General features: G+C 44.7%; 1 protein-coding gene across 2 annotated transcripts in view; it reads left to right on the forward strand.

Moving 5' to 3' along the window:
- Positions 1-21,331, forward strand: part of PRELID2 (PRELI domain containing 2) — a 712,823-nt gene that overhangs the window by 163,027 nt on the left and 528,465 nt on the right. The window contains exon 1 of one of the 2 annotated variants that reach the window (XM_069652453.1): positions 12,957-13,169. The exons of the other annotated variant lie outside the window; for it this stretch is intronic. The gene's annotated coding sequence lies outside the window, so the exon portion shown is untranslated. Of the gene's footprint in view, positions 1-12,956; positions 13,170-21,331 lie in introns of those variants that run through there. 2 annotated transcript variants of the gene reach the window in all.

Genomic DNA, 21,331 nt, shown 5'->3' on the forward strand with positions numbered 1-21,331 from the left:
GTGGGCCATGTGCTAAAAGGAGGCTGTTGGATGGAGACAGCCAGCGATGTGCGTTTGGGACCCTGAGCCACCTTTCCTGGCAAAAGGTGCCCAGGAGAGGACTAGGGTGAGAATGCAATGGAGTGGCAGGCTACAGGCAGCACAGTATTCTGGGCACCATCAGAGATAGTGCCTGTGAAGAATTGACTTCTGCCCTGATGGCAAGATGCTGCACTCTAATGAATTTGGGGTGTAAGACAAGTAGTAACCACAATGTTCTTTAAAAAGATAAGTTCTCAGGTGCAAAGGGGATAAACGTCCCCTCCCAGGCCCTCTGTGCGGCCCTGGCTTCTCATTTCATCTCTAAAACCCAGGACATCCTGTCCACCCTCTCGTCCTCTCCTGCTTCTCCCAACACTCTCTCCTCTTTCTCTGGGCCCCCTGCGGCCACCCACCTCCCTTCTGTCTTTCCTCGCTTCATCCCTGACAAGGTTTCTAGACAATTCCGATCTATGAAAGCCTCATACAAACAGGTTCTTCCCTGTTCTTCCAAAACCATCATGGACCACATTGACACCCTCACTCCAGCCTTGGCCGACTTCTACAACCACTCTTTCGCCACTGGAACCTCCCCCCCCCCCCCCCCATCCCCCTGAAGCACTCTTTTGTGCACCCTCTTCTCAAGAAACTCAGCTGACCCCTCCTGTCCGGCTAACTACTGCCCTATCTCCATCACTCCTTTCCTGGGAAAACTCCTGGAAAAGCTGGCCATCTCCTAGCTTAATCTTCATACTGAATCTGTTGGTTGTCTCCATGACCATCCATGAAGACCCGCTCTCTTACCTCGATGCTCATCTGCCCTCTGTCCTCATCTTACTTGATCTCTCTTCTTCTTTTGACATGGCCAACCATGCCATCCTGCTAAACCTGCTCCGTGATAACCTGCGTATAGATAGCAATTACTGGCATTGCCCTGAATTCTGCTTTCCTGATAGGCTGAGCCGCTCCTAAACATTTAAAATGTATGATACTGGTCTTGCCCTCACACATTTACAACTGAACTAACATGATGTCAAACCTTTGATCTTGAGCGATAAGCTATTCTGTAACAGTGGTTAACACGTTGAGAGATGGCCCATCACTGAATTTATGGGCCTGATTTGCAGATCTGGATGAGTAAATAGTGAAAATAGCGATACCTGCTCAAACTTTAGTCATGTTATTTGCGCATATTTTTCCAACGCTATTTTCGCTTTCCACATTGTCCCTCCCTTGAGCTCCATATACTCTTTTTATTGTCCGTGATTTGAACGAGCTGTTCCCAGAGATTTCAACACTGCACTTGTGCAAGTGCAATTTCGCATTGAATTAGCAGTAGGTCCAAAATACGTTCTTTAAAATTTATTTTTGCACCAGAAAAAATATTTTCTTACTGCTAATATGGAACAATATTAGCACTAAGGTTATCCTTGTCCATGTTTTTTGCCCTAGTGCCAATGCTGTGCAAAACTGCACTCGCACCAGTGAAACATTTCAGTAATATGGCCCCGGACTGCCAGTTCTGCTCATCATTTCAGCTAGTAACAGTGTACGGAGTGTACGAATATAAATTGGACCCTTAGTCTGAATTTTATTGTTCTTAGATGTTGCTGACTTCTTTCGTTCTGTGAAGGACCATGTCCCCAACCAAATACCAATGCGACCCGCTACTATACTACTAATACATAAATCCTACTCTGCCGTCTTAACCTGATCACCTGGGGGGGGGTGTCATAAATACCTGCTCAAAAATAGAGCTGGGGGAGCCAGTCGAAGCTCCAACCAGCCCGGGTCTCGGAGACTAGCTACATCTCAGCCTTGGGGTCAAGCCAGTCACTCGAACAGAAACATGTATTGCTACTCATTAATCACTGCCCAAAGCAAGGGCTGAGCCTCAAGCCTTGACCGATCTGCAGTTGCTTGCACAAAAAGCAGAGTAAGTTTGCAGATAATATACTATGCGCAGCAGCACCACGCATCTGCATTCACAAAGGGCAGGGAGAAGGACCAGTTTGCGTGGCTACTGTAGCAAACTCTCAGCTCTTTTAGTGTTGACAGCTGGCTGGCATGGACTTTGCCTGTAGCCTCCTTTGATAATGATTGACCCGAGGATGCATTAACTGTCTGCTGCTTCCTGATCTGCAGAGCAGCCACTTTTCCGAGGGCCATAACAAATTATTTTTCCAGCACGCAAAGGCCTCTTCTCGGAAACCTGGCGTTTTTCTCATCAGCAGGGCCTTTAAAATGGCGATTCAGGTCAGATGGTTCAGACAGTGAGTGAGCAATTGGGACTCACGGTTGTCAGTGCCAACAGCTGGCTGCTAAGGGCTATTTGACATAAGCAGAATGCATAACAAGCTACCCACTGTGCATAACACCTACTTCATCGTGCATTTCCTTTTGCTGAGCGTCTTAGTCGCTTCAGGATGGGAAAATGAAGCTACCTGCATACCCTTTCTTGCTTGACATGATTCTATAACCATTTCTACTTTTATCAGGCTGGTATAATAAGTGATCTGGATACTTTTAAAATACGCTCTATAAAATGAATAATATTTTAGCCCTGGGAAGCCACACATTAGCATATAGCTGTTCAACTTGTGATGGGGATACATCTTTTTCTATCGTTAAGTATTCTTTCTCTGCACCCTTGAGCAATCCTGATGTAAACCTAATAACTTGCTCTTCTCCATTTTCTATCTGAACCCAAACCCTCATTGCTGCCCTCTGTGTTCAAAATTGTTTTCCTTTCTAGTTTGAAATTCTGCTATCATGGGGTCTGATCCAGTGCTCTTTCTGTTTCAAAATCATTTTTGCAGGCCTCATTCTACTCAAACTTGGACTTGCATTTGAGTAAATATCACAGCTTTGTTTTCTTGGCAACGTACATCTTGAATAGTCTTATGCCATTTCTAAGAATGAGCGTAGTTTGTTCTATTCTTGTTATGGAGCTCTTAACAGCATCTACTAAGTCTTTCCTTGCTTCAGTGCCCTTGATAGTTGTATGTCACAGATATTCTATACTGTTCTGGTTTAATTTACACTCTTCTTTGCTCAAGGTTAATCCTTTATCCTTCAATACTTTCAGAGCTTTTTTTAGCCGTTGATCACTTCTATAAACCAATATGTCATCCTCGAAACCTACTACTTTGGGTTCAGAACTAAATAGTCCATGCATGATCCCTTACAAAACAGACACGGCTGACACCATGCCAAATGGCAGGCATATAGATTGAAATAATCCTTTTGGTGTGATAAGCGCCATTAATTTTCTAGACATCAGATCTAACTTTATTTGATGGTAAGCAGACGTTAGATCGAGTGATGAAAACACATGAGCATCTGATAATGTGGACAGTATCTCCGATATGTTGGCTAAAGGATGGTGATCCGGTAGGATGCACTTGTTCAACACTCTGAAGTCAAAGCAGTTTTCCATTTGATTTCAATACCACTACCAACGGTGACACCCATTCAGATCTTTCAATCCGTTCGATAATACCTTTATTTTCCAGTTTAGTTGGCTCCTCCTTTACTTGACTCCTAATTGATAATGGTATATTCCTTTCTTTATGAACCACTGGCATTGCACTAGTCGCAATCTTATTTGAGGCATCCCACCCCTTCTTTGAATACACTCAACTGTATAGATTTGTCGGCATTTGGGTTGAACTAGTTGTCAAGCTTCTTTTGGTGTAACTAAATCAAAAGGGGTGTTGCTCTTTTATTTGTGACATAAACTTTCACTACTGTGCTGCCCTCATTCCTTTAATTCAAGAGCAGCTGGAAATGTACCCACAATTTCTATTTTCTTGAAACCATAAGCCACTGGTTTCATATCAACTTCTTGAAGAATTTTGTTCCTGGTAAAATGTCTGCATTGGCAAAAGTGTATATTTCATGCCAGTCTCATCATATTAATCAGTATTTTGTTTAGAAGCGCTGTCTTTAACTCCTTCAAGATGATAATCTACAGCAGCAAAAAGTGCTTCTTCTGGATCTTCGCTCATCTCTTACCAAGTTACTATTCTTTGGCCTACAACATCTCGCCAAATGACCCTTGCTGCACACTATTCTTACAAGTGGACATGCACCCATAACACATGCATTACATGGTGTCCATGTTCCTCACACCACTTGACCTATTTGTACGGTTGAACGATAGAGCAGTATTTCTTCCTGTTACTCGCTTCCCCAGTAGGCATGGACATTGCTCTTTTTAATTTTGCATGTGTTTTACCCAGTTTTGTTTTTCTCTTAACTCGCACTAATAACTGTCTTTGCATACTTCACCAGTGGCTTGATACATCTATTAGTACATTCCACCTCTTTTGCTATTCTGAGAAATTCTAATGTCAGGTCACCCTTTGCCCATTATTCTCTGCTCTTACTATCTTTACATTCAAGCATGAATTGCTCACACAACCTTTCATCCATTTCAGAGTTTGAAATTGCTGGGAGCTACTTAGCTCCTGCATCTACCAAACTCCTGTATCTACCCTAGGAGAGCCTGGTTGGCTTAAACCAAACCTGTTACCAGGAGCTACTTTTGGCTCCCTTGGCCAACTTGTGCTTTCTAAACATGCATGCATGAAATTAACTTTTGTGTTTGAAAATGGGAATAAAGAAAAAATGGGACACATAAATATAATGGGTCATACATAATGGGTGTTGGGGTAGACTTTTTAGGTCCCAACACAGAAAAGAGGTTCACACTACGGAAATTCTACTAGGTCATGGTGCGGCTGGTTTAGGGGCGATGTTGCAACTATATATGTGGTCCGTGTAGTTGGAAGAATTGAAATTCGTGTACTTTGTGTTTAAGTTGGATACTTTTTCGGGTCACAGGCAGCAATAGCAGTAGCAGTTACATGGATACAATGTGCAATTTGTAGTGATGAGAAGTATGCAGTGGGGAGAGCTTTATGCATGCGATAAAGGAGTTAATTGAAGGGAAATCTAACAAGAGAATTCAACTATGGTTTAGATTGCAGACACATTTAGGGCACTGGGAAATATTGGTTAATTGTGGGCACATGGAGACCTCACAGAATTCAGGTTTTGTCTACTTGGAGTTTTCGTAGGGCGCAGAGTCGCTGGATTGTCAGCAATTGTTTTTTGCCTGGTTTGGAGAGCTAGATGACTAAGGTCATGTAGGGCGTGGGGGGTAGGGAGCGACCCGCATGTGGGCAGTTGTGATAACATTGCAAAGGTCTGAAGGCGAGAATGGAATGGAAAGCCATTTGTTTGATTTTTATGACCGAATTAGGTTCTTGGGTGCAATGTGTAATTTCCCTGGGAGCATAAAGCCTTGTTTTTTGATGAACCAAAAGGTCTGGTTACATGGGGGGTTAAGTTGAGCGCTAATGGTTTATGAGCTTTCAGGGAAATGAGTAGAATGTATGCCAAATGCTATATAACATGAGATGGCAGTAGCAAACGGGATTACGTGAAGGAATGCAGGGAAAATGGTATGGGAAGCCAGAGGATAAGGATTTACTACTGCTTGCAGGGAGTACTTATTTTTTGCCCTCACTCCCCTTGCCTTGAAGTGTTGATGGAAAACTTTGCACAATCACCATCTGGGTTACTGGGTTTCTATCACATGATCTGAGTAATAAACTGAGCTATTCATAAATTATATTATGTGGAGTACATCATAAGATCACATGTCAAAGGGGTTGTACTTTGTGAATGTATCCAATGGGGGGGTTTGAGCTAGGGGGATTAAATATCTTTGTATTCAAGTTAGGCAATGGGGGTTTGGTGGATTTGTAAAAAAAATGTTGGATTATTATGTAAATGGTTTGTGTATATAAACTGAGACCTTGTCATTCGGAGCGAATCAGGTTTGTTTTCTACGCCAATGAACTGATTACCTCCACCCCCACCCCCCGACCGTTGGCATACAGTAAAATTGCTTTTATGACAAAGTGCATCTTGTGTGGAAGTTGCAATTTCAATACGCTGTGTATTCGCTCCTGGTTCCCCAGCTCTAGCTCCTGCTTACTGGGTGATGCCCGACTCGCAAGAGATTGTTTTAGCTCCTGATCATCCAACCTTAATTTCGAATCCTGCATTTGGAAACCAAAATTGCAGGTCTTGGCAAGCACTCCAAGTGCCGTTATGACATGCGCTGAGGTCCCTCCTTCCTCTTGAATGCACTTGCCAAACGTATACCTTTTCAAAATTGCATTATTTTTGACTTCAGTGTTTTTCCATGTTAGCAATGCATTAACCATGTTTGTTTAAATCATCAGATTTTTCTTGGGACAAGTCTGTCAGATTTAACTTTTGTTCTGCAGTCCCTAGACAGTATCAATACATATTTGTATCTTTTAATACCTTTGTTGGTTCCTCACACTCCATTAGCATAATGCTCAAAGGACATCTTGCACGTGGTTGGACCTGGTGGGGAAAGGAATGTCATTGGGGGCATGATGTTATGCAGTATTGTCACTGATGGGTCTAGTGCCATCCCGTCGGTCCTAGAGTATTCCTTGATATTCGGTTCCTTTTTGTATGCTTTTTATCTGTTTCACTTATCTGAGGCACTCTATCGTTCACTTTCCCTTTTCTCTTATTGTCTTTGCCTTATTTTTTTCATGAACTGTTTCACTACGACAGGATTTCGTTTTGGGAGAAACCTTTACAAAGATGTTATGTTGCTAGGCGCCCTTGTTTTTGCTGGTGTGGCTAGCATTCCATGCTGCATTGCTAGACAATATTATGTGCGCCGGTGTGCTCTGTCTGAAACATGGGTATGCGGATGGTTTCTTTTCTCAGTGTGTGGCCCAACGGAATCTTTTGTGTGCACCTTTAGAATCTCCTTGCACTTGCTCTGCTGCCGGCGCTCTTTTCCTAAATTACTTCCTTTTCTTTTGTGGTCAATAATTCCCCTAGTGCTGCTGCCGTTCCCTACTTGATCACGATGAGAGTGGCATCGACGATGTGAGGGTGAGACTACTGACGGTTCTGTTTTTTCTCCGCTGCTAGGGCTTGCTCGTCACCAAATCCCATACGTGTATTGCATGACTTCATTAGATACGGAAAGCCCCACCAGCCTTCTTACATCTTTCTCTCTCCCAACAGTCCACTCCCTTCACGTGCTTTTCTCTCCCTTACTCTACCAGTAGTAAAACTAGAACTGGCACAGGATACCAGTCTTTTGAAATCCGTATGGAATTGTGATTGTGGTTGCCGTTGTCGAATATTTATTTCTCAGAATATTTTCAGTGAATTAAAACTGACACACGTTCAAGATCTTTGTAGGCTGAATATAAGCGTTTGCATCTAGTCCTGCTTCAATTGAGAGCAAAATGATCGTAATATAGGTTGTTCTACATCAGTGAATGCTTTTGGTAAAGCACATTCTGGGAAAGTGCGCTTTAGGCAATGCGCATATGTATGAGACTGCAAAAAAGTATTCACTTTCATTAGTATCCACCTTTCTGTGCCTGAAGTACAATCCAGCTGTTGTTCATATTGAAATAATGTTATAATTTTGTAGCAGGCTTGTAGTGTGTAGTGCTAAGGGCAAGTCTCACATCAAAATAAAAGCATTTCCAAATTGGTATATCTGTCTTACAATACTCAGCCGAACATTAAAATGTGACTAACTGAAAACCAGTCCCACCATTGTGTACTCAAAATAGTTGCATGCTTACATCATTATCACGGACATATGTAAAATATAAAAATCTATATTTGTTACAAAATGCTCTTTGATTTTATGCAAAACAGTCAGGAAATATTGCAGTGTCCCCACACCATTTACCACAGGACATTTATTTACAGAATGAATGAGATTTACTCACTTATTAAATTGTTTATAGATAGAAGCACTTGTCCTCTAAACTTAATATCACCTTTCTCCTATATATTATTTTTTATTTGTTGTGTACCTGGTATACGCCCCACTTTTTTTCACTCATAATTTGGTTCCCCACTTGTTCTCATCTTTCTTATTGTACCGGCTCCCTTCGTGTGAATGTCTCTCCCATCTGTCAACGTTATTTTAAATAATTTCTGAAAGAAATTGACATCCCTGTTCTTTAAATAAAAATAAATTAAAATATACTGAGTGAGGGAATATTTTATTTATAAATGGCGAATTTATTTATAAACGGAGCCAGAGGAATGTATTTACATTATGCAGACTGGATGAAAACACCACCACAGACATCAAGCAGAGTAACCCACAATACATGTTTGCAGTGTCACATTTGTGTTATTTATTCTGGCACTTGAGAATGGACCTAGTTTCAGGAAGCAATGGAGCACTTTTCAAGTCATATGGGAAAGTACACAGTGAGAGAAGCAAATTACAAGGGAACAATACAAGGTAGCGCAGAGCTAACAACGAGAGAGTAGGAGGGTATTGTAATGTATGTGTGGCTTGCTGGTGATGTCGCAGACTATCTGGAACGTTGTGATTTCAGTGTGGAGTGCTTGTGGTGGTGTGATCTGAACCAGGGTTCCAAGAGCTACAGTTGAAGAGTGTAAACTGGCGCTAAGGGACGTGCCGGTGCTTCCTGGCTACTATCATACCGAATAAACATACAGTAAATTTACCTGCTCGCTCAGGTTGTTTGTGAACGGTACTACTTTATTTCAGAGGACGGGCAATTTGGCCCCAAGCTAATATCTATAAGTAAGCAGGGGGGAGCAGATAAGCGGTCTCAGGTTAAACGGTAGAGTGTGTGTGTGGACCTAGGTGTTGGCAAAAAGTTATTTCTTGAAGAGGAGGGTCTTGAGCTCCGTCCTCAACTCTAAAAGCAAGGTTGTAAATCTATTGTTGATGGGGAGGCAGGTCCAGAGTATGGGGAATAGACCAAGAAGTCTTTTCTTATTCGTTCCTTCCTACAGAGGCAGAGTTGAAGTGTGCGTGCGTGTGCGTGTTCGTGCGCGAGAAAGAGAAAGAAGTGTGGCATGTGTTTGGCAGCAGGGGGCTGCATCATGGAAGTTGATAGTGACAATGCTGGCTTGCAGTGGTTGTGCTACAACATCCAATGTGCTATTTTGCATATTTTGTATATTTTGGAATGCATTGTAGTTTCAATGTTATTTACAGTGACCATAAAGACCTAGATTGTGGCCACAAAATCTAAGTGTTTTACACTAGGATTGTTGGCATTTATTATGGACTCTGCTCTATGAAATTATTTTCACTGGCAATGCGTGGATGTATCGTGGGCGCAGCTGTATAAACATGATTTACACTGGCAATACTAGCATGTTGTGAACTCAGTAATACAAATTTGGTCAAATGCTCCTGTGTACTGTTAGTGACTTGTATTAGATTTTTCCATGCATTATCTAAGAGAACCTATTGTAAAGTGCATGACTTTTTAAACACATTTTTCTACAAACAAAATGCTGTAAAATGCACCAATTCAACAGATTCTTTAAATGTCTTCAGGTGAAACACCAATTTCCCCTACATTAGGGCTCTCTTGCTATACTCCTAACTTTTTGGAATATGTTAGTGCCCCATGTGACTATCCTTCAGATGGCGTCACTTCTCCCCACGGGAGATCTCTTCCCATGAGGCTAGGGAGATGAGACCTCTAAGCAATAGTCCCCATAGGGCTGGTGACATGCAGGAGGATTTCATGGGGAGGGACTCCTCTTCTGGGTTAAGGACGCAATTGGGAGGCACAGCCCCTGTAATATCCCACCTTGTAGGCTAACAATCATACCCAAATCTTATCAACGTAAGATTCCCCTCGGAAACTGTTATTGTGGAATATCGAACCCTCCTGACGACCGTTACTGAAAAGAAGCACTCAAAAACCCTACGTTTAAGCAGGACAAAGGCTTGAGCAGCTGCTGTTAATTGGAAGGATGTTGAGCTGGGGCCGTCCCCGCTATTTAAACAGAACAGCAAAGGAGGACTGTGTTCATCATCCACTGTCCCGTCCGGCAGCCCCACATGCAGTTCTCTGAGCTGGAAGTTGTGGTACAACCAGAGGGAGAACCAGGTGACCAGAGAGGCTGCATTGAAGCCTGGAAAGCTGCCGCAAGGGCTTTGGGAGACTGCATGCAGCGAGTCTCGTGTGCAAGGCTTAGAAGAGGAATAGCAAGATGCCAGAGAAGTGTCTTTGCGAGTCGGTTGGTAACCGCCGTGATGAACTTGCAGAGACCTAAGAGGTGGTGGCACGACCTGTAGTGAGCGGACTGTTTGGTCCGACAACTGTGCCAAGACTGCCTACCATTCGCCTTAAGTGACTATTGGGAGAGAGCGAGAGACCATGGAGGAGGCGTAACTGAGGGATCCGACAGCTATGCTGAGGCGGTTCACAGTAACTGTAGGTTGAAAGAGGCAAAACACGGAGGACTACAAAAGGAATAAGTGGAACTAAGCAGTTATGGACCTGCGACCCCTGGTGAAACTGGAGAAGATTTCCATGGGAGAAATTCAAGGAAACACGCACAAGTCCAGGCGGGCGGCTGGAAAGTTACAAGACTGAGCCATAGAGAAATTGAGAAAAACGTAAATCATTTTGTGATAGCCCAGGCCAGTTCCACAAAAGGGTGCTACTGGAGAATCGAGAGGGATTCCAGGAGCAGCACCATCGTCCCAGTGGGGGCAGATCAAGAATTGTACAAAACCTAGACATTGTGAAAACCTCCCTAGGGGAGCTACAAGACTTTTAAAGAATTGTTTAAGACGTTAGGGAAGCAGCTAGGAGAAAAGAGCCATTCTTCTAGCCCCACGAGACCTTTTGTGACTGTTTGTTTTCTGTTGGGTCACAGAGAACCCAGAACTTTTCAAAAACTTTGGTTTTGAACAACCTGAGAGGTGTTTGGATGCTTTACATCCAGGAGAAGGGAGTCATTCGCCTGTATTACGAACATTAGCTGGACTTTATCCCTGTTACTTCAACAAAACACCATAGAGTAGGAGCCTTTGTGAGCGGGATATTAACTTTTTGTTTTGACTCGCACGGATGTCCTGACGAGCACCTTAGTTTCTTTAGGTTAGATAGGGAAATACTGTTCGTGTTGGGGATAGATGGGCTTGGTTTATCATTTAATAAAATTCTATAGTAATCACTATGGCACCACTTGTTCAGTGTCTTCATTCCTTGTCGCCACACTCGGCACTAAAGATATTCACTTGCCAACACTTCGCTTAAATGATTTTCAAATTCTATGCCCCCTCAGAAGCCACCTGACCCAATGGCACCAAAAGCTGCTTCCTGTGCTGCCATATGCAGCATGTTACGGATGCAACATATTGGAGTCCATCATTTGTGTACTTGGGGCCAGTTGCCAAACCCCTTGTTTCAATGTTGGGGGTAATATTTGATTCAAAACCTTAAATCTTTAACCTTGTGCAGTCTACATCACGCTGCTGCGGGAGCATTATCTTTATAATCATTAGGCATGAATGGTGGCCAAGGCCAACTTGAGAGTATTTGGAGCAGAGGAGGGGCACACAGCAGGGCTCGCAAGCCTCCCCCCCCCCCATTTAGTTATGTCCCTGTTATTGTGTTGTGTGGTAGGAGGCAGGGCGGTAGGCAAGGAGGGGTCTTTCAGCAAGTCACTAGGTGGGGGGGGTCTTCTGTTCTAAGAAAGGGGTGAGGAGGCATACAAGGCCATTGCTTTGCCGGCTCAATGACTTCCCTCTGGCTCGGCTGTACCCCTTGCACTCCCACCTCTATCAAAAAAGTTAAGAAATATGCATTTAGTTTCTTGGAGCAAACGTGTGTGCAGGCTAGAAGCGAGTTGCTTGAAGTGGCCACAAGATGGCTCCCTAACCCTTGTTTTGGAGAGTTGAATTTGCAATACGTAGAAGATGAACTCCTGCGGCGGTCAAAGTCTTTTCTGTGTCTTCGTTTCATGTTGACAATCTTGCCAATTCTGATGGTGCAAGGCAGTAGATGAGTGTGTGGTAGAAGTACGCCCGGGAGTGCGCCTCTTCGTATTGGGCTTACAATGAGACCAGCGTTTGGAAGGCTATTGTGACGAGCTCAACTTCAGATTCGTATTATATACAGTGTAACTCCTTATGCAGCACCTTAAATGGCACTTGCAAGAATTTGCATATAGTTGGCAAAATGTATGCACAGGCGACGACTTAGAACATCGGATTGACTTGCACTATGTTGCAAATGCCTGCCCTTCAGACCTGCATGATTTTGGAGATGCCTATTTATCCATTTCTCCCTTTATTTTTTGGAAGAAGTGATCTGTATGGCTCCAACTGCGTAGTTTTGGTGGGGTAATGTGCATAGGCGTCCCTAAGAGGTGGCAAAGAGGGGCGATTGCCCCTAATTGCTGCTTTACCCCACCATACATCCTCTATGACCCCCCAAACCACCACCTAGCCCCACACACCTGCAAATAACACTTCCATGAGTCTTAAAGATGCTCCTTCGACCAGCAATCAATCACGAGTTTATAGTCCCTCTTGTTAGTTGAGCATGTTCTTACTTCTGGCCTGCGGGAATAGATGGGCCATGCGTATCATGGGGGAGTTGGGGGCATCTATTTTCAAAGCAAGCTTTATACATGCTGGGCATACTATTATCTGAATGTGCAGCATGTCTAAAGTGAAACATGCTTCTTAAACTTGAATTCACCAGTTTTGTTTTGTTTTGTTTTCTTTGAACTTCTTTTTTTTTTGTTGGACTATACTACGCCCACAAATACCCTGTGATTTTTGTGCCCCTGCCTTGGAGTTGTATCAAAGGATGTACTTCTAAATATGGTATTTGCTTGTCAAACAGCTCAATCAACTGAGCAGTCAGGGGTGCCAGGGATTTTTGTGAAGGGGCGGGGGGGGGCATACATTCACCCAACCCACTCCGCAAATGTCACACCAAATTTCGTACACTTGACGTTCCCAGGTCTGGAGTAGAGAGAGTGCCCGAACCGGAGTACACGCGGTTACCGTGTCGCCTAGCCGTGGTGACAAACATTACAAGTGCATTGCATCTGTGCCCCTCTGGGCCCTGAAGACTGCTACAGTGAAACTGGCCTGATCCATCCACCGGGAGTGAAGGAATTGCCACTGTCCTGTTTGGGAATCAACACTGTAACTTCGTTGATGAAAACCGCAGAGCCGCAGAATTGCTACATTTGAACCTGCAACCGAAGGGGACTCGACTGCCGAAGTTTGGTCCGGAGTGCGGCAGGGGTCGGTGAGTAATTGCAACCCTTAACTGTGTCTCCTAGCGCATCCATCCATTTTTATGCACGAGTGTCACTGAGCTATCAAACTATTCCCAAGTCCTGGAACCTGTTCTGCCCTCTCGGGGAGACATCTCCACAAATAGTGGGAAGCTATTTTGCATCACCTCACCCACCTTCCTGAGCTGCTACAGACCTTACAAGAGACCCCGTTTTCACCCATCTGCACTACTGCGTCCACCAGCTTTGCAAGTACATTTAAGCAATAGGCTCCCCTCTTCCTAGGGACTGTGTGCTCATTGAGGTCTTTCAGTCACCCTCACCCCTCCTGAGACCTAGTCTTGACTGCATCCAATGCAACCTTAATTGGTGTGGCTTTTCTAGAAGGTTACCCTGTTGCAAGAAACTAGGCTGGCCTTCTGAACCTCTGCCCGCCAGGTCAGAAATCCATCTTATCTGGGTGGGTGGAAGGGCTTGGCTAGCAAAAGATGCTTGATGGGCATGATTATTGCTAGTATGTTCCCCACCCACCTGCCCTGTAAGAGAAAAAAGATGTACTGTAGCACTGGGCGAGTGAGCGCATGGGCAGTAGAAGTGAATGCCTCTCCTACATACAAGGTGCAGAAATTGCAAGCTACATCTAAACCTCGGCCATACCCTTCTTGCCCTCCCTCTCCATTTCTCCCACTGACCTCCATCACCTTGCCAAAATCTATTATACTATCATCATTTCAATATTTGGCAACTTGTATTACATGCAGCTAACGAACCTGCACCTAAGACTTATCGTCATGTTTGTGCCTGAATTTTGCTAGAGTAATTTTTCCTTCCAAGGTGGGCCTCTGTATTCCCTGTGAGTTAGTGGAGCCCAAAGTTTGAAAGCTAACCCTTTACTGTTTATTGGGAGCTTGTATAGGGACTGCAGTACCAAGGTAGTGTGGGCAGATGTTTTCAAATGAGGAAGGAGCTTAAGACCCTGCACTTCAAGGAATGGCTTCTCCCGGTCACTTGGGTCCATACACCCTCCACTCCCTTCCGAACCTGAGGGTGGGTCCTGTTTCTTCCCTTGGTTTCTTGTGGATACCTTGCCGCCATGTTGCCTGCCCTCTCACTCCCTGGTTGTTGGAGTCTCACTCCTTTGTATTGTCTTTGTGATCTGCTTTCCTCGCAGTGTACTTCTCCCTATTTGTAAAATGCTCTGCTTCTGAAGCAAATACTCCGACAATAATAATAATAATGAAAAACAAGGATATCTGGCTGCATGATTTCATACAAATTAAGTGTTCGCTTCATACCTCTGTGTGCAACTAAAGTCAAACATTTGAATTCTGGCAGAGTTGACTTGGCTATTCATCCATAAGAGGTTAATAAATTGATTACCTTTTCAGAACTGCCTTCTCTTTTCTATCAAGCAACCTGTGGAACTCCATGCCCAGGTGACTTCACACAAATGGCAATCACCAAGTCTTCAGAAAATCTATGAAAACCTGGCTGTTCACTAGATTGTAACAAACAAACTACTCTTTTTCTGTTCATCTTCGTGGAATTTCTGATAATTTACATTTTCAAAAACGTTTTTGTTCTGATCTATGGCTTTGTTGAAGTTACTCTCTTGCTGCTGCTAGCGCCCGGATGCCTTCAGGCCTTGGTTTGAACTCTAAATTTAGATACATGCGTCCATACATCCACATTAGAATGGAATATATTTGTGGATTATCTGTCATAAAGAGAAGCGAGGCTGACCAAGGAGTAAGAGCGATTACTGACAAATACAAATGGCAATTATGATAGTAGAAATAAACCTTTGCGTCTTAAAGCTTTGTTCATCGGACACCTACGAAAACATTAAATCTGATATGTAGAGCATGATAGTTCTCTTAAATTCTTTGGGGGTGGGGCAGTTATATATTTAAATTTCACTTATGTGTCTCCAAAGTTCCTTTGGGCTTTTATAAATAAGCCACTCCCAAGTAAGGCTAGTGCTTTATAACTCAGAAGATCTGCTGTTATTATTTATTACTGATTTTGCAAAAAAGATCCGTAGGATATGCAGTTATTCCTTGACTTGACCCTCTGGCCACTGAAGACATGGACCAATCTGCAACAGTTGTCCTGACTCTTAAATTTCAGTGTTATTCAAAGACTCTTGTTGGCCCTGCTACTCATGATTTTATGGACTTTAGATTTGAACGGACGGAAGTAATCGTGGAAGGTCTGGCTTGGTGTAACGGGCCTCATGAAGTTGGAATGTGCTGAGCTTATAGTATTTAGGAGACTGTCTAAAACGGAGAGCAAAAAGTCAAAGTTGCAAGCGAATAGCCAGCCATAAAACAGACAGTGGCTAGTAGCAGGTGCACATTTTGTACCCGGGTCTAAAATACCCCATTGTTTTTTCCAGAGTTGAAAAGATCTCCCAAGGTTTGCTTCAATACCCAGCATATGGTGTATGCCTTAGTGGGCGAAGATGAGCATGCTGAGTGGGATAATTGCATAAAGTCTTCGAGAGGAGTCCAAGACTTTGCTAACGTTTACCAATAAGCCTCAAAATAATAACTTCTTCCCTGATTTCTTCTTATGCAGAACCCCAGGTCCAAAGGGGGCCCTAGTTCAGCACTCACCCTGACATAGTCAAGGTGAGGGCTTGGCCTACTGGAGCTTATGCAATGCTCCGCTGGCTCCGGTTCGCTCAGTGGCATGTCAGACAATAAGCAGGATTCCGGTTTCCTGTTTGCGTGCCTCATGTGAGCCGGAGGGCTGGAGAGAGGAAGTAGCATTGCTCATGCGAAACGGGTAAGGAAACCCTTTTTAAAAATAATTGTGTGTCTGTTGTAATTTATTTATGTAAGTATGTTTCAAATGGATTGTCTTCCCACGTGTTCCTCCTCTTCAAATATCTTCCTTTCCAGCATCGGCTGCTTTGGAAAAAATACATTCGGCAGAGGGCAATGTGCTTCATCGTGGTCGACTCAATGTACCTCGAGGGCCTCTAGTTCAAGGTTGACGTCATCAAAGGTATAAATAGAACGCACTGCGCCCATTATTCAGTTCTGTTTTTCTGCGAAAGCGTATGCTTTAGATGCAGCATGTTTTTGTTTTTTCACAAAACTGCGACATAGCTTTGAGAATGGCCTCTTCAACTGCTGCTTCAACTCGGAAGACCGGTTCAATAAGTGTATCGACTGCAGTTCCAAGATGTCCATAACTGACCCACATGGGTAAGTTTGTGGTGTCTTGCCATCGGCCACAGAACGGCAGACTGCGGATCATACCAGACCATGCCTGTTAAGGCGTCGAAGGAATGCAAGGGGAAACCCATGGCGGGTAGGCCCCCTTTGATATCCCTATCCACAACTATGTCGAAAAGGCATTCTTTGAATGAGTCTACAGGTGACTGTCCACAGAGGAAGCGGTTGAAAAAATACTCTCGGTCACAAAGCAGTTCTTGCCACTCCTCATCTTCGGGTAAAAAAAAAAATGAAGAAATGACCCCACAGATCCCCTTCCTTATCCTTCGTCGACTCTCCTGAACGTAAGGTAGTCTGTCTGAGTAAGTCGGTGACTCAAGCCGAATGAGAGGTTTTTAGGCAGGCGATCGAGAAGGCGGCCCCGGCCCCGGCCCCCTCTAGGGAAAAGGCAAAGAGCCATGTCCCTGTCGTGCCTTCTAAAGTTGACAAGGAAAGGTCCAAGGCTAAAGCCTGCTCGTCTCAAGCCTGGGAGAGGCTCCTCCGACCCATCGAACCTTTGAGCTCTCTAGTTGACAGGCCAAGTCCTTGTCCGTCAGACTCCTTCGAGTCGCGTATCGAGTCCTTCGAGACCGCCATCAACACTGATTGCGTCAAAACCCCTGATGTTGTTGAGAGAAATTGAAGACATTTAAGCCACTTGCTAAAGATTTTTTTAAGCCCTTATCTTCGATTTTTGAAGAACATGAGCCATCTGATCAGGGCACTATGCCGTTTGGGATTGAATATAGCACTGCTAATGACCCTGAGACACTCATATCAGAGGAATCTAGAATGAGGGACCTGTATAACAAACTGCAAACAGCAAGTGGCCTTGACACTGCGCCAGAATTGGAATGTGGGAAGCCTGATCCAGCAGAACATGCTGATGCATCCTACAGACAGCTAATGTCTAAATTGACTGAATTCTTGGGTTGGGACAGACCAGACCCCCTGCCCCCTTTTGAGTAAGATGGTCTCACGGACATCTTGTACAAGGGCCTTCAGAAGGACCCTGTGTGACCGTCCCATATAGCCCTGCAGAAGAGGGTGAACATTAATTGGGCGGCGCTGGAGACCAGCCTGGCTGCCAATAAAAATCTTAAGAGTGTCTCGGTGGACCTGTCCAGACACCCGAGACCAGAAAGTTTGGTGGTCCAAGCTGCAACTTCCACCTCAAAACAAGCTATAACAGCACCGGATAGGAACGAGAAGCGTTTCGACGCAATGACAAAAAAGGTATTTTCAGCCGGGAGTATGACTTTGAAGTCTGTCAATGCCACTTGTGCACTTGCTAAGTTTTCTTCCAACTTGTGAGATTGTATTTCCATGGTGACTGAAAACATTCCGGGAGGAGAGGAGAGAGGGAGAAGGCTTTCTGAATATTGTGAGAGATGGAAAGGAAGCAATGTGTGATTCTCTCCAGTCAGGGGTGGATTCTGCCAACAGCATTAGCAGAGCCATGGAGGCAAGCACTGTGATGCACAGGTTTGCGTGGTTGAGGAAGTCTGGCTTTGCACCGGACGTGCAATCTAGACTTTTCAACATGCCCTTTGACGGCACCCAGTTATTTGACCGCAAGGCTGACGAGAGCCTCGAGAAGCTGCAGACCTTAAAAGTGGCGGCCAAATCACTTGGCACCACCATCAGACAGCCACAACCTTCATACCTCAGTGCACTGACTTGGACGGGTAGGTCCTTTAGTTACTACTCCTCATTTCGAAAGAGCGAGAGGTCTGGCCGATCAAAGAAAGTTCCCTTGTGGTGGACGAGGAAGAGGTGCCAAGCATGCCCAAGCAACGGCTTCTTTACCCTCAGCTGCTTCTTCAGCCACCTAAAAACCTCTGAGGTCTTAATCCACAAGACCCCAGTGGGCGGCAGACTCACGCAGCATCTGCAAGTATGGCAAGGCATTAATTCTGATGCTTGGGCGTTGCAAAAGCAGCCCAGGGTTACTGCCTCCCCTTTTTGAGAAGGCCTCGGGATCATCCACCGGGGAGCTAATCTTATAAAATTCTGGATCCGTTCCTCTTGCAGGAAATGTTGAGTCTGCTAGAGAAGAAAGGTGCTATAGAACCAGTGCCTGTGACTGAGAGGAACAAAAGATGGCACTCCCCTTTTGATTCCCAAGAAGGACAGAGAATTATGACCCATTTTGGACTTGAGATACTTGAACAAGTTCCTCAGGGAAGGACATGTTTGAAATGGTTACCCTTTCTCAGATCTTTCGGGCCTTTGAGCTTCAGGATTGGATGGTGTCATTGTACTTCGGGATGCTTACTTTCATGTGCCTATTCATCACAAGCACAGAAATTACCTGAGGTTCGCCGTTGGAGGTTCTCATTAGCAGTCTTGGGCTCTGCAATTTGTGCCAGCCTCCACCCCTAGAGTTTTCACCAAGTTGAGGGCAATGGGAGTGAGTCGGGAGAGGGGGGGATTCATGTTTACCCCTACCTGGACGATTGGCTGATCAGTGCCTGTTCCCCTGAACAGGTCCTGGAACATCTCAGCATAACCTGCCACTCTCTTCACATGCTGGGCTTCTCCATCAGTTTCAAGAAGTCACACATCATCTCAAAGGCTCCAGTTTATCAGCGTTTTCCTGGATGCGTCCTTGGAGGGGTCAGAGGAGGGGAGTGGGGGGGAGGGGTCAGTGGATATGGGGGGGTGCGCGGAGTGGAGCCTCACCACAGAGGTGAGTGCTCAACACATGCTGCAGATGGTCACCAAGTTAGAGTGCCCAGCCTCTAACGGCCTTTGACTTTTTGAGGTTGCTCGCCCGCATGGCATCTTGCATTTTCCTGGTGCCAGAGGCTCTTCTGAGGATGTGATCCCTCCAATGGGCCCTCAGAACCCAGTGGTCTACATTCTCGAGCAAGATGTCAGATCTGCTTCAGGTTCCAAACAGAGTTGCACAGGGTGTCCTGTGGTGGGCCTGCGAGGACAACATTCTGAAGGAAGAACCTTTTTGGCAGCCATGGCCAGAGATGATGATAGTTACGGACGCCTCACTCTCTGGGTGGGGAGCTCACGCTAACGTCAGCGGTCGTTGGTCTCCATCGGATTCCAAACTACACATCGACCTTTTGGAGCTAAGGGCAATCAGACTAGCGCTGAAGGCTGTTCTGCCCTATGTATGGGGAAAGAATGCCCCGATAATGACGGACAACACTGTGGTCGTGTAATACCTCAACAAGAGAGGTTTTTTGGTGTCACTAGCTCTGTTCAGAGAGGCAATGCAGCTCTAGTTCTGGGCAATTAAAAAAATTATCTTCCTATCGGCAGTTCACCTAGCCAGAGGGGAGAACATGGCAGCAGATGCTCTGAGCAGGCAGAGCACAGTCTGCCATGAGTGGGAACTAGCTCAGGAAGTCCTTCAAGAGCTCTTCACCTTTTGGGGAACCCCTCAAGTAGATCTGTTCGTGACCAGTGTCAACCGGAAATGCGAGCTGTTCTGCTCCACGGAATTTCGACCAAGAGGAGCTCTAGGGGACCTGTACGTAGTGGATTGGGAGTTTCCAACTTTATACGCATTTCCTCCAGTCCCCGTCATTCCACGAGTGATCAGGAGGTGAGAAAGTACGGGGCATCCATGATCCTAATTGCTCTGGATTGGGCCAGGAGGATGTGGTACCCAGACCTTCTGGACATGTCCATTTGCCCTCCAATGCATCTTCCACACAGAGTACCTTCTCTCACGATATGAAGGTCTGGTTCTCCATCCAGAAATCAAGACACTCAACCTTGGTTTCTGAGAGGTTGAGATATAAGGATTAGGACCTCCCTGAAGACATAATGGAGATTTTGTTTTCGGCCAGAAGGCCAGCAATGAAATCTCTGTATCGCTGCCGATGGAACAAGTTCTGCAGCTGGAGCGGGGAGAAGAATGTGCATCTTTTTTAGTGAAACACACTGGTGATGTCTTTCCTATTGTATCAGGCTAATCTGGGGCTCCAGATTGGAACCATCAAGGGGTACTTGGTGCCGCTTTCAAGTTTTAAACGCACGTCTGAAGGAGCCTCTTGCGTCAAGATGGCACTGATCATTCAATTTCTAAAGGCACTCACAAATGTATTCCCGCCAATCGCTTTTCTGGTCCCAGTTTGGCTTTTAAATCTAGTACTAACATTCCTTGTGTGTACTGTAAGGAAACCATGGTATCAACAGTAAGACGACAGACACAAGTGATCACTGTTCAAGGGTGTTTATTGAACTTCATTTGTAAAAAGTTTTGAAAAAAGTCTTATCTAATCCTAAATCTAAAGATGGGAGTAAGCTACGACCATCAAATAATAACAACACAGTACTAGTGGTGTCTTGTCAAAGTAAAAGGGCCTACACTAATAAACCTATTGCCTTACCTTAGTGTGGGAAACAATGTTATGCAAAAGAAAAGTGTTCAAGAAATGACATGTAAGGATATTCAGGCTTCCGTTCCCCCACATTTTCTGCACGGGACAAGGCGGCACACTCGAGCTTAGCACAGTCTCTGGATTCTCTAGCATGTGGGTGCAGTTCAAAACTTCAACATCATGGCCTTTTGTGCCAAGTCTCTTTGCCATTCAAAGTCTCTTCTTTCAGAAGGCCTGATGCAACAAACCAACCAAGTTCCTTTCCTTTCAGTATTTCGCATGTACTCAGTTTTCTTGGGATTTTCATTATTCACCTCTGATCCCCCTCTGCCAGGCTCAGATCAACTTTCACACAAAATCTTCAATTACTCTCCCTCCGCCGGCTCGGACCGATTTATCTATTATAACATACATTTGCTTTAACATAAAGCTTTCAATTGACTCCCTCTGCCGGGCTCGCTCCAACTCTATGTACTTTGCCATAAACTTTCTTTACTGTATCAACATCGAAGACTTTCGATTGTGCGCAGGATTTTGCTTGACCTGTTGCAGGACCACTTCGATTTACAATTCTGTGCCTTTCTTTCACTTTTTTCAACT

The sequence above is a fragment of the Ambystoma mexicanum genome, chromosome 3p (assembly GCF_040938575.1).
Source record: "Ambystoma mexicanum isolate Mex_15411 chromosome 3p, UKY_AmexF1_1, whole genome shotgun sequence".
Taxonomy (NCBI): Eukaryota; Metazoa; Chordata; class Amphibia; order Caudata; family Ambystomatidae; genus Ambystoma; species Ambystoma mexicanum.